The 13376-nt window shown below is 42.6% G+C and overlaps 1 protein-coding gene across 13 annotated transcripts in view; it reads right to left on the reverse strand.

The window, feature by feature from the left end:
• Positions 1–13376, reverse strand: part of LOC105607815 (DNA-directed RNA polymerase III subunit RPC6-like) — a 128962-nt gene that overhangs the window by 33637 nt on the left and 81949 nt on the right. The gene's annotated exons all lie outside the window — the stretch shown is intronic.

The raw sequence follows: 13376 nt of genomic DNA on the forward strand, positions 1-13376 counted from the left end.
ATAATGATGATGTTTTATGGTATTAGTTTTATGGTATTATTATATACTTTCTAAACTTTTTCTATTTTATTTATTGATTTATTTGCCTTGCCAAGTTTCAGTTGTGGCATTTGAGATCTTTACTTGTGGCCTGTGAATTCTTAGTGGTAGCATGTGGGATCTAGTTCCCTGACCAGGGATAGAACCTGGACCCCCTGCATTGGGAGCACAGAGTCTTAGCCACGGGACACCAGGGAAGTCCTAGTACTTTCTAGAATTCTTAATCGCTTATGAGACCTTAATCTAAATCAAAGTTGAGGTAACTGAGTGGGTAGTTTTATTTTATATGGAGGCTACTAGTGAAAATAAAAATTACAGAGCAGAGGAAATAAAGCATGGTCATTGTACAGCTTCCAGCTATCTTCTTGAGTAACATTTTTTTTTTAGGAGAACCAGTAAAACTTATTTAAAAGAACCAATGTTTCCCATGTGCTTCCCATGTGTGCAGTTGAAGAATCCGCCTGCCAGTGCAGGAGACTTGGAAGACTGGGGTTTGATCTCTGGGTCAGGGAAATCTTCTGGAGGAGGAAATGGCAACCCACTCCAATATTCTTGCCTGGAAAATCCCATGGACCAAGGAGCCTGGTGGGCTATAGTCCTTGGGGTTGCAAAGAGTCTGACACGACGGAGCACACGCACACACACACACAATGCTTCCTTAGTCTCAGTGAGGGGAGAAAATTCTGGATCCTATAAGGGGACATAGCGTGCGAATGGGAGGGACATATATTGGAACTAACCCAGCATTCTTATGTCTCTGGGTCTTAGTTTCTTCCTGTGCAAAATGCCCAGATTTTATGGCATCTAAACTCCCTTTATATCACCCAGAACTGTACCTGGCAATTTACTGCTCAATCTATCAAGCTGTTAGAATCACACCCACATGTGATACAACATACTGAACTCAGAATCCCTGTTAAGCCCACCTATACCAACAGTTTCAGCTTGATGTAAAATAATGCTCCTCTTCTCTTGGCTGGCTGCCCTCAAAATCTGCTTCCCAGAAAAGTCCTTGGAATTGTGTTGACAGTAATAAACAAAATCTCTGATCTTCTCAATATGCAAACTTTCTCTTCCAGATCTGGTATCTTACTTATGTGTGGTTTACATTTACATGTCACTGGCCCCTTTCTGAGGACTGGCTCTTGTGGAGGAGTGGGTACTGAGGGGAGTTGTTGGTTGGTTTTCTTGCATGGGATCTGCCTCTGGTGAGGTGGCTCCATCGTGTCTAAGCCAGTGAAGAGGAGTGGAGCGGAGGTTCATCTCTAACAGGACAAATGCCAGGAGCCTGACTCCCTTTCTTGGGTATCCACTTAAGTATGGAATTTCACCTAACGGGGAGAGTAGAACATAAAATTCCTATGAACTTTCCAGGCAATAACCCAACTGACTAAGTAATACAAGATAACATGCAATGATAACATAACTGTTTTGGGTACGAATAAACGTTCTATTACATAAGAGTGTTTGAAGCAAAGCATTTGGAGCTTGGCTAGCAGTTTCTTATCTTCATAAAAATTATTTATTTCTTTTTGGTTGTGCTGGGTCTTCACTGCTGTGCGCAGGCTTTCTCTAGTTGTAGCGAGCGAGGACTACTCTTTGATGCGAAACACGGGCTTCTCAATATTGTGGCCTCTCTTGGGGCGGAGCCCAGGCTCTAGGGTGAGTGGGCTTCAGTAGCTGCAGCTCAAGGGTCCCCCGCATTGGCAGGTAGATTCTTATTCACTGGGCCACCAGGGAAGTCCGCTAGCAGCTTTTTAAATGCAACATTAGGTGGCGGTTAACTCTAAAAGAGCAGGGGAAGGAGAGTAGTGACTCTCCACATTTGGTGAGGCTCCCCGATTTCTAACCCATCGTGTGACGGGGAGTGAGTCTGAGGGAGAATTATTATCTTGTTGTAAATCCGGGTCTTCTCCTAGTGAGGTGGCAGCACCATGTCTAAGCCAGGGAGGAGCAGCATCTTCAGGAAAAGGTTAATAAGGACTTTAAATCCACTTCCTCTTGCCAATTGGAGGCAGACCAGTCATTCAAAATTCACAGCTCTCAGTGGGGAAGCAGGGTGCTCAGAAAGTTGAAGCACTAGTGTTTCCCTGAGGGTGAGAAGCAGTCTGGGCTGGTGGAGAGCTTTCAGACATTTCTTTTTCCACCCAGGATCTGCCCTCCTGACCTAAACTGTTAGAACCTATGTCAGAGAACCAAGCTAAGATAATCAACTGGCCGTGGTGGTGCAATTCCAGTCATGACCCCAGAATGGATGTTGGGGCTCGGGACACCCAGCTTGGCTCTGATAGGCATGATCTGGTAACACTGTGTGAAACACAGATATCTGGGGGCCAAGCTCAGAACAAAGTCCAGAAGGAGAGGCTAGGAGCCAGAGAAACGTGGTGCTGAGCCCGGGCCAGGATCTGAGGGAGAGAGGGGGCCACTGGGCATCGTGGATCAGAGACGCAGCATCCCAGGGCACAATGTTGGTCTTTGCAAAGGTAGATCCATCCTTAACTACAAGCTGAAGAGCGGCATTTGTGACTGGGGAGGAACAGTGTGTGTGTTAGTCACTTAGTGGTGTCTGACTCTTTGTGGCCCCATCGATTGTAGCCCACCAGGCTCCTCTGTCCATGGGATTCTCCAGGCAAGAATACTGGAGTGGATTGCCATTTCCTTCTCCAGGGGATCTTCCTGACCCAGGGATTGAACCCAGGTCTCCTGCATTGCAAGCAGATTCTTTACCGTCTGAGCTATAGGGAAGCTGAAGAGAGGCATTTGTGACAGGGAGGAACAGTAAAGTCAACAAATGGGGCTAGTCCTCTCCACCTCATCTCTCCTGCTCACCCTGACCTTGGGCCATAGATGCGCATACTCCTGATGCCTGAATTTCCACCATTACTCGGACTTTGAGCTGCTTTCTTCTCAGTTAAGAAGCAGTTCCTGGGGTTTCCCACTGGTTGAGAATTCGCCTGCCAATGCAGGGGACATGGGTTTGATCCCTGGTCTGGGAAGATCCCATATGCTGCGAAGCAACTAAGCCCGTCCACCACAAGAACTGAACCAGTGCTCTAGAGCCCACAGAGCCCGTGAGCTGCAACTATGGAAACCTGAGCTCTGGAGCCCACGCTCTGAAACAAGGGAAGCCACCGCAATGAGAAGCCTGCACACCGAAACTAGTAGCCCCTGCTCCCTGCATGCTTAAAAAAAAAAAAAAAGAAAGAAAGCCCACGTAGCAACGAAGGCTGATCACAGTCAAAACAAATAAATACATCTTAAGGGGGAAAAAAAGAAGCAATGCCTCCATCAGTGATGGACAATGTGCTTCATCTATGAGAAGTGAACCTGACTGCTCGAGTCCCAGGGCATTTAACTATCCTTGAATTATCTGCTCTATATCACCCTGTCCCCACTTTATTTTCTTGGGTTCCAAAATCACTGTGGACAGTGACTATAAAAATGAAATTAAAAGATGCTTGCTCCTTGGAAGAAAAGCTATGACAAACCCAGAGAGCACATTAAAAAAGCAAAGACATCACTTTGCTGACAAAGATTTGTCCCGTCAAAGTTATGGTTTTTCTAGTAGTCATGTATGGATGTGAGAGTTGGATCACAAAGAAGGCTGAGGGCTGAAGATCTGATGCTTTCAAACTGTTGTGTTGGAGAAGACTGTTAGGAATTCCTTGGACAGCAAGGAGATCAAACCAGTCAATCCTAAAGGAAATTAACCCTGAATATTCATTGGAAGGACTGTATCACTGGATGCTGAAGCTGAAGCTCCAACACTTTGGCCACCTGATGCAAAGGACTGACTCACTAGAAAAGACCCTGATGCTGGGAAAGATTGAAGGCAGGAGAAGGGGATGATAGAGGATGAGATGGTTGGATGGCATCATCGACTCCATGGACGTGAGTTTGAGCAAACTCTGGGAAATGGTGAAGGACAGGGAAGCCTGGTGTGCTGCAGCCCCTGTGGTCACAGTCACACAGGACCGAGTGACTGACAACACCTGGGAAGCCCCTGTCTTCAAAAGATAACTGACAAATCCAGGAAGGCTCTTTAGCCTACTTTGAGCTTTGTGCGCCACCTGCTGACTGCCAAGCAGTACTAGATGCAGGAACCTCAGGGTGCCCACAAAGCCAAGAAAAACAGGCCAGCTGTGGGGGCTTCAGAGCTGGCCTAGGAACTCTGAACACTTCCTGCCTCCCTGTGAATGAAACAAGAGTGGCCAGAAGGGCCTGAACTTTCCTTCTGCAGTTTATGGATGGGCTGGGGACTCTTATATACTGATCACAATCCTGAGGCAAAATGACAACACCAGCATTGTGCATTTATTTTATACATACATTTTTACATTAAAAAAAATAGATTTCATTTTTCAAAAATTGAGTGACTGAATAGATACTTGAAATCCCAGAAGGAGGAATAGAGTCCCTGATGGGCTCAGAGGCTCCCGCTTCCGACAGTCTCTCCATCACAGGATTTCAGAAGAGTGGTGGTTAAGAACACAGGCTCTGGGCTTGCACTGCTTAGGTTCCAGTCCTGGAAGAAGGAAGATTGAACGTGTGTGCTTAGTCTTGTCCAACTCTTTGTGAACCCATGGACTGTAGCTGGCTCCTCTGTCCAATCCTGGATCCACACAGCACTTATCAGCTGTGTGGCCCTCAGCAAGATTATACTTTGTCCCTAGACATCCTTGCCTACTGGCTGGGCTGATTAGACAAGCATGCTAAAAAAAAAAAAAAAAAAAGCAACAGGTTTCTGTCCAATGAAACTGAACAAACCAGGCATACTTCCTTGACAGGCAAAAGAAATACAAACCCAATCACATGTTCACTCACTTAATATATATGTATTGAGCGTTTATTACTAACTGTCCCTGCGCTCTGGGAGGTGAAGATGAGTTGACATGTGGCCTCTGCCACCACTGAGGTGCTTATAATCAAGTAGATGTCACCCTAATGTTTGACCAAAACAGGACAAACCAACCTTGATCACAACTCCTTCCTCCCCACATACCTTTCTCTCAAAAGTAACTAACATACTGACTTTTATAGCCATCATTTCATTGTACTTCTTCTTGGTTCTATCACTCAAGTGTGCATGTGTAAACACTGTAGTATTGCTTATTAATTAAACATATGTCTTTTACATCTCCTTTATTCCATAGTTTCTCCTTCCCTCTTTTCCCTTACCCTTATAATTTATGTTGGAGAACCCAGGCTGTTTGACCAGTGGAGTTACTGGAGTTTGCTGATTGCCTATTCATGGTGGAGTTCAACACCTCTGTCCCATGTATTTTCCACAGCCAAGCAGCTAGATCAAGAGACTTGATCTGATCCAGATTTAATCCTTTTTGCAAGCCTACATTAATGTTGTCATCATTCCTTTTGCCAGGAAAGAAAGAGTGGAGTAAACAAGCAGGTTCCCCAGACTTTGGGGGCACCTCAGGAAGGTCGTGTATATATTTCATCCCATCCAGGCCAGCAAAGCTAACACATATGGATACGGTTAGGAACAAGAAAAGGAGCAGGGTCTGCTAATAGTAATGATACAGTAGGAATGACTGTGGTCAGTGACCAGCTACCCTCGAAATAAACTCAGCAGCTTTAGATACTGAAATAGGAGCCAATGACCAGCACAGCTACTTCGGAACTCCTGCAGTTTATCAGCTTTCATCCCATAGGTATAATCTTTGCATTTGCTAATGCCAAGATTAGCATTGTGAGTCTCTTTGAGTCTCTCCCCTTCCCTCTCCACCCAGCCTGGAACAGTACCTGTAGCCCACCCAGAACTCTACGGCTGTACAAATTTAAGACACTAACCTACATGAAAAGATGCTTAACTGCTAACTATTAGAGAAATGCAAATCAAAACCATAATGAGGTATCACTCACACCAGTCAGAACAGCCATCATTTAAATGTCTACAAATAATAAATGCTGGAGAGGGTGTACAGAAAAGGGAACCTTCCTACACTGTTGGTGGGAATGTAAGTTGGTGCAGCCACTGTGGAAAACAGTATGGAGACTCCTTAAAAAACTAAAAACAGAGCTACCTTGTGATCCTGCAATCTCATTCCTGGGCATGTATCTGATAAAGATGAAAACCCTAATGCGAAAAGATATATGCACATCACATTCATCGCAGCACTATATACAACAGCCAACACATGGAAGCAACCTAAATGTCCATCAACAGATGAAAGGATAAAGAAGATGTGGGACATATATACAATGTTATACTATTCAGCCATAAAAAGAATAAAATAATAAATACCATATGTAGCAGCATGGATGGACCTCGAAATTATCACACTAACTGAAAAGTAAGCCAAACAGAGAAAGAGAGATCAACTATCATACGATATCACTTATATCTAGAATATAAAAAATGATACAAATGAACGTATTTATAAGACAGAAACAGACTCACAGATGGTTACCAAAGGGGAAAGGGGTGGTGGGATAAATTGGGAATTGGGGATTAACAGATACACATTACTACATATAAAATAGATAAACAACAAGAATTAACTGCATAGCACAGGGACCTATTTCAGTGTCTTGTGAACGTGAACATGAAAGTTGCTCAGTCGTGTCTGACCCTTTGCAACCCCACAGACTGTAGCCCACACAGCTCCTCTGACCATGGGATTCACCAGGCAAGAATACTGGAGTGGGTTGCCTTTCCCTTCTCCAGGGGGATTTTCCAAACCCAGGGATCGAACCTGGGTCTCCTGCATTGCAGGCCGATTCTTTACCAACTGAGCCACCAGGGAAGCCCAATAATATCTTGCAGCAATAATTAAAAGAATCTGAAAAAGTATATAGAGATGTGTATCACTGGATCACTTTGCGGTACACTTGAATAATTGTAAGTCAACTCTACTTCAGTTAAAAATCTAAAACATCCTCCTTTTAATCCTTATTTTGTTCTACAAGTAACAATCAGTTCAACGCTTATCACCAGTTCTGACTCTCCAGCCATTTTGTTTCAGTTTTGTCTCAAGGTCATTTTCTAGTACGGGATAGCTTAGGAAGGACCCGTAGGAACAGTATTCTCCATCTTCTTGCATTTTGATAACAGTCTGTCTAGACCGTTTATATTTGAAAACCAGTTTTGTTAGATCTAAAATCCCTAACACATTTTCTTTCTATGAGCGTCTTAAATATATCTCTTCATTTCCTTTTGGTACAAAGCATCGGTTGTATCAGTCAGCATTCAATCAGAGAAGCAAAATTAGGGATTAATACAGGAATTAGACCTAACACAATTGAAGGAGCTGTTGGAGAAGACTATGCGTGTCTGCTGCCTCTGTGACTAGCATAGAGACTAAAGTCTCTAAAAGCCAGCTCAGCTAGCAGATGGAAATGTAGATGTGACGTGGAAGAGAGAAAGGACAAATTGGAATTTGTGAGGACAAACTGGAACCTGTATATATCTCTTTCTACCGTCGAAGGTGTGAAGCCCCCCAAGAGAATTTAGTGCATTCATCATGGAGCTCTGTATGCTGCTGGCCCAGGACTTAAAGATCTGAAGGAAGTGATCTGGTGGGAATTCGAAGAAGCTGTGGCCCCAGGTGGTATCCCACGTTGATAAGGTGAGCCAGCAGACAAGCAGCAACGTGCTTGAGTTGGCACAGTGCCTGGGGCCCTCCTCCAACCCTGCAAGTGTGAAAACAACAACAAAATAGCTGCCCTTTCTCTTAAGCGTTCCAAATCTTATGCAAATTTCTCTCTTGATCAACCCTCATCCAGAACCACAGAGGGAAGGCAATTCTGGTAAATTTGAGTTTAACTAAAATGACATAGTACATTACTACGCTGTTAAAAAGGTCTGATGACAATTTAATTATATTTCCCTAATAAGTCATATGCCGTTTGTCTAGATGCATCAAATATCTTTTTTTGTTTTTCTTTAAAGGTCAGTGATTTTATCAGGTCATGTCTTAGTGCCGGTCATTCTAGGTTGATTTTCTTAGGTATATATTATACTCATAATATGTTACATCATATTTGCTCATTTTTATTTCAGGAATATTTTCTTGATTATAAGTTTTAATATTTGTTCTGAGCCCTTGCTCTGGTTTTTGATCATCTTTCTGGTATGCTTTCATTTTCTGTAATGATGTTATTTTGTACTTTTTTTTAAAAGATAATTTTTTAAGAGTAGTCTTAGATTCACAGCAACATTGAGAGGAAAGTAGAGATTTCCCATAGACCCCACCCCTACACAAGCACAGCTTCCCCCATTATCAGCAGCCCCCACTGGAGTGGTACTTTTGTTAAAACTGAGGAACCTACACTGACACATCAAAGTCACCCAAAGCCCACAGTTTACACTAGGGCTCACAGTTGGCATTATATTCTGTGGGTTTGAACAGACGTATAATGACATGTATCCATCATTACAGTATCATACAGAGTTTTCTCACTGTCCTAAAAACCCTCTGTGATCCACCTATCCATTCCTTCCTCTTTCCTAATCCCTGGCAACTATGACATTTTTATATCATAACCTGTCTCCACCTTTTTTGAAATGTTATGTAGCCTTTTCAGATTGGCTTCTTTCACTTCGTGAAAGTATTTGGGGTTCCTCCATGTCTTTTCATGGCTTGATAGTGCATTTGTCTTTAGTGCTGAATAACATTCCACTGTCTGAATGTACCACAGTTTATGGCAACTTGGTTGCTTCAAAGTTTTGGTAATTACGAATAAAGATGCTATAAACATCTGTGTGAGTGTTCTTTTGGTTTTGTTCTTTATTCTCTCTTTTCCTTATAGTACCTTTGCATGGCATTTCACCTTACTCCCTTTGTATTGCCGTTTCTATGTGAATTTAGTTTTCCTGTGTTATTGGAAGAGGCTCTGCTCAGCTAGCATTTCTAACTTTCTGGATCTCCTTCTATATTTTTTTTCTTGTAATGTTCACAAACCATGGTGTCTTGATTGTTGAGATTTCCTGGATCTGTTCCCCTTCCCTATTTTTATCGGGATCTTTTCTTTCCTTCATCTTTGTTGAATTGTCCAAGGAGTTTCTCCTCAGTGTGAAGCTTTGTCCTGGCCTTAGTTGGTCGGTTTCAAGAGTTCATGGACTGTTCTAGTCCCTTTAGGCCTAATCACAGGCCCGAGCACCTACCTGCTATTAGAGCAGGGGGAACAAACCCCTCTCTAGTTTCAGTCGCTGCTCCCAAAGTGGCCTGCTCCCACCTATCCTCTGTCAGGCTTCCTGTTGCTTCCTTCTGTGTTCTCTCGCCAGATGAGATGCTGAAAACTCATAGTTCTTGTGGCTCTTGGTGGTTTGTCCCAATTCACTTGTATTACAGGATTTGTGGGACAACTTGCTGTCCAAATTTTAGTAAATATAAAAATATAAGTGTAAAAATCAATGGATTTTGGGGACTTCCCTGTCAGTCCAGTGGTTGGGAGTCTGCATTTTCACTGCAAGGGGCACAGGTTCAACCCCTGGCTAGGGAACTAAGATCTTGCATACAGCACAGCCCAAAAAAGGAAAAAAAAAATCAATGGGTTTTTGGTTTTGATACGTAGTTGTCTGTTTTTATGTGAATATTCAGGAAAATCCAAAATCTATTGCTGCCTCTGCTGATATCATCTTCCAGAATCTGTATGCACTACGTTTTATAGTAAAAAAAAAAAAAAACAACTGAGGGATAGGAAGATTCATTGGTAATTAGCTTGTAGTGGGATTTTCTGAGGTTGCAGTGATGGCAGGGAGCCAGTGTTCATTGCTGAGTATGGGAGTGTCATTATCAGATCAGCTCATTTGAAAGATCAACTTGGCAGAGGTTTAGTGACTAGAGAAAGATACTGGAGTGGGAAGACCAGTTATGACAGTATTTCCCTATTCCTAATAGGGGATTATAATAAGGGAGAGGTGAGGGGGAATGGCAAGAAATAGACATGAGAAATACAAAGGAGGCTAAATCAAGTGGCTCGATGACTAAGGAGAGTTAGAGAGGAGTCAGAGCCAATTGAAAATTCCCAGGATGAATGTTGAGGGCAGTGGCATTGCCCCAGACATCAGGAGAGATGAGCATGGGGATCTGGTGACAGTGAGAGTGAGGGGGCTGAGGGAGAGGAGTGAGCAATTTTTCAAAAACTTGAGTTTGATGCAAGATAGAGATGTTGTATATGAATGTATGGAGCTCAGCAAAAGATCCATGCTAGACACACATGTGGGAGTCATCCGCATTTTTAAATTTAAGCAATACCAATTTAGCTGAATACATGTATACTTTCCAGGTGGCACTAGTGGTAAGAACCTGCCTGCCAATGCAGGAGATGTAAAAGGTGCGAGTTCAATCCCTGGGTGGGGAAGATCCCCTAGAGGAGGGCATGGCAATCCACGGCAATATTCTTGCCTGGAGAATCCCATGGACAGAGGAGCCTGGTGGGCTACAGTCCATATGGTTGCAAAGAGTTGGACATGACTGAAGCAACTTAACACACACACACACACATACACTTTTATATATTCTTAAATAATAGTGTAATGTAACTTATCTGACCCATAAAGCAAGTATAGGGAATTTAGAAAGTTACATTTTTTAGCCTTTTAAACAGACATATCTCAATGCTTCCATAAACTTAAATATCATTTTGTACTTTTATTTCACATTTTGGAAAATACCAGGACACTATGTAGACCCACCTTCTACCCAAAATTTACAGAACAACTTAATCTACCAGAGGGTTTGCCTTGATTTAAAATTTAGAGTGATTAAAATGATTCACTTATTTTTTCTTCTACTGATTAAAAGTAAGTTCTTCTATATCTTAATTAAAAGTCTCAGTAAAAAGAGTTTAAGGCTTTTTATGATCACTAAAAGTTGGCTTGATGTAAATTCATATGAGTAAAAATTTTCCTTTTATTCATCCAAACACTTTGGAGAGGTAGGAAGAATGTATTCTGAGATAAGAATATTGAGTAAATTTTTGTTAATAATAACAGTTGTTTTGCACAGTTAATTTATATAGATTTTCTTTTTCTCATCAGTATGTAATATTTATCTTCTTAAAATGAGGTATAGTTAGTTTACAATATTATATTACTTTCAGGTGTGCAAGACAGTGATTTAGAGTGTTTATAGATTATAACTCCATTCACAGCAGGACTGATGTTGAAGCTGAAACTCTAATACTTTGGCCACCTGATGTGAAGAACTGACTCATTGGAAAAGATGCTGGGAAAGACTGAAGGTGGGAGGAGAAGGGGACGACAGAGGATGAGATGGCTGGATGGCATCATTGACATCCTAATGGATATGAGTCTGAGTGAACTCCGGGAGTTGGTGATGGACAGGGAGGCCTGGCGTGCTGCGGTTCATGGGGTCGCAAAGAGTCGGACACAACTGAGCGACTGAACTGAACTGAACTGAACAGTTATTTTGGCTGCAGTCTCTGTGCTGTACAATATATCCTTGTAGCTTATTTACTTTATATATAGTAGTTTTTATCGCTTTAAAATTTTTATTTATTTATTTTTGGCTGTGCTGGGTCTTTGCTGCTGCATGGGCCTTTCTCTGGTTGCAGTGAGTGGGGGCTACCCTTTAGTTGAGGTGCATTGGTTTCTCACTGCGGTGGCTTCTGAAGCACTGGCTCTGGGGTGCGTGAGCTCAGTAGTTGCGGCTCCCTGGCTCTAGAGAGCACGCTCAGCAGTTGTGGCACAAGGACTTAGTTGCTCCACGGCAAGTGAGATTTCCCAGATCAGGGATGAAAACCACGTCTCCAACATTAGCAGGTGGATGCTTCACCACTGAGCCACCAGGGTAGCCCTCCAGAAATTTTAAACGGTTGTTATTTAAAAATAATTTGCACTAGTTTCACTAGAGATTGGGTCCACTGAACTCCTCACAGTGTCATGCCAGGAGAGGAACTCCCCTCCTACATTTTCTATTCCATCTTCTTTAGTTCCGTCTTTTTGTGCACAAAAGTACTCACTCTATTTCTTTCCCTTTCAATAGATATTTACGGCCCATCAGAAAGTGTTTCATTTCCACAAGCAAGAATCATAACCTAACAAACTATTTACTCAATAAAAAAAAAAAAAAAGATTTTCTGATTGGATATGAAGAACTGAGGGCTCTTTTTCTCCTTTTCTTCCCAATTCAGTTTAGTTCAGTTCAGTCGCTCAGTCGTGTCCGACTCTTTGCGACCCCATGAATTGCAGCACGCCAGGCCTCCCTGTCCATCACCAACTCCCGGAGTTTACTCAAACTCATGTCCATTGAGTCAGTGATGCCATCCAGCCATCTCATCCTCTGTTGTCTCCTCCTCCTGCTCCCAATCCCTCCCAGCATCAGAGTCTTTTCCAATGAGTCAACTCCTCCCATGAGGTGGCCAAAGTACTGGAGTTTCAGCTTTAGGATCATCCCTTCCAAAGAACACCCAGGGCTGATCTCCTTTAGAATGGACTGGTTGGATCTCCTTGCAGTCCAAGGGACTTTCAAGAGTCTTCTCCAACACCACAGTTCAAAAGCATCAATTCTTTGGTACTCAGCTTTCTTCACAGTCCTACTCTCACATCCATACGTGACCACGGGAAAAACCATAGCCTTGACTAGGCAGACCTTTGTTGGCAAAGTAATGTCTCTGCTTTTGAATATGCTATCTAGGTTAGTCATAACTTTCCTTCCAAGGAGTAAGCGTCTTTTAATTTCATGGCTGCAATCACCATCTGCAGTGATTTTGGAGCCCCCCAAAATAAAGTCTGCCACTGTTTCCACTGTTTCCCCATCTATTTCCCATGAAGTGATGGGACCGGATGCCATGATCTTAGTTTTCTTCCCAAGATGCTATTAAAATGATTATAAAGGAACAAGGAAGGACCCATACTGAAAAGGGCTGGAGAAGGTCCGAAGTGAATGGAAAATTCCAACAACTTTTAGATGGAAAGGAGATGTGGGGTTGAATGATGAAGTGGGGTAAAGGAAGCTGCAGACTTGAAAAGGTGAGAAGCTTATATTGTGGATAAGCTGATCCTTTTTTCAGATCCTTAGATAGGATCATGCATTCCAGGTACAAAGTATGATGAAAGAGAACTGAGAAGCAGGGTTAAAAATAGATATTAATTTAAATATTGTGTTCAAAACAGTTGATTTCTTCTACTCCCATTCACAGAATACTCAGCACCCAGGTGTTCCTAGACAAAAACCCCAGCGGTTTTGTCCCAAAATGGGACAAAATGGAAAATTACTTCTCTATCCAAAATGGAAAACTGTCTGGAAAGTACTTGAAAAAGTGAAGGTGTTGTTTCCCCAGAGTAAATTTCTGTATTAAGGTGTTTCTATTTGAGGTGTGCATGTGTGCTAAGTCGATTCAGTCCTGTCCAC

The sequence above is a fragment of the Ovis aries genome, chromosome 11 (genome assembly GCF_016772045.2).
Source record: "Ovis aries strain OAR_USU_Benz2616 breed Rambouillet chromosome 11, ARS-UI_Ramb_v3.0, whole genome shotgun sequence".
NCBI lineage: Eukaryota > Metazoa > Chordata > Mammalia > Artiodactyla > Bovidae > Ovis > Ovis aries.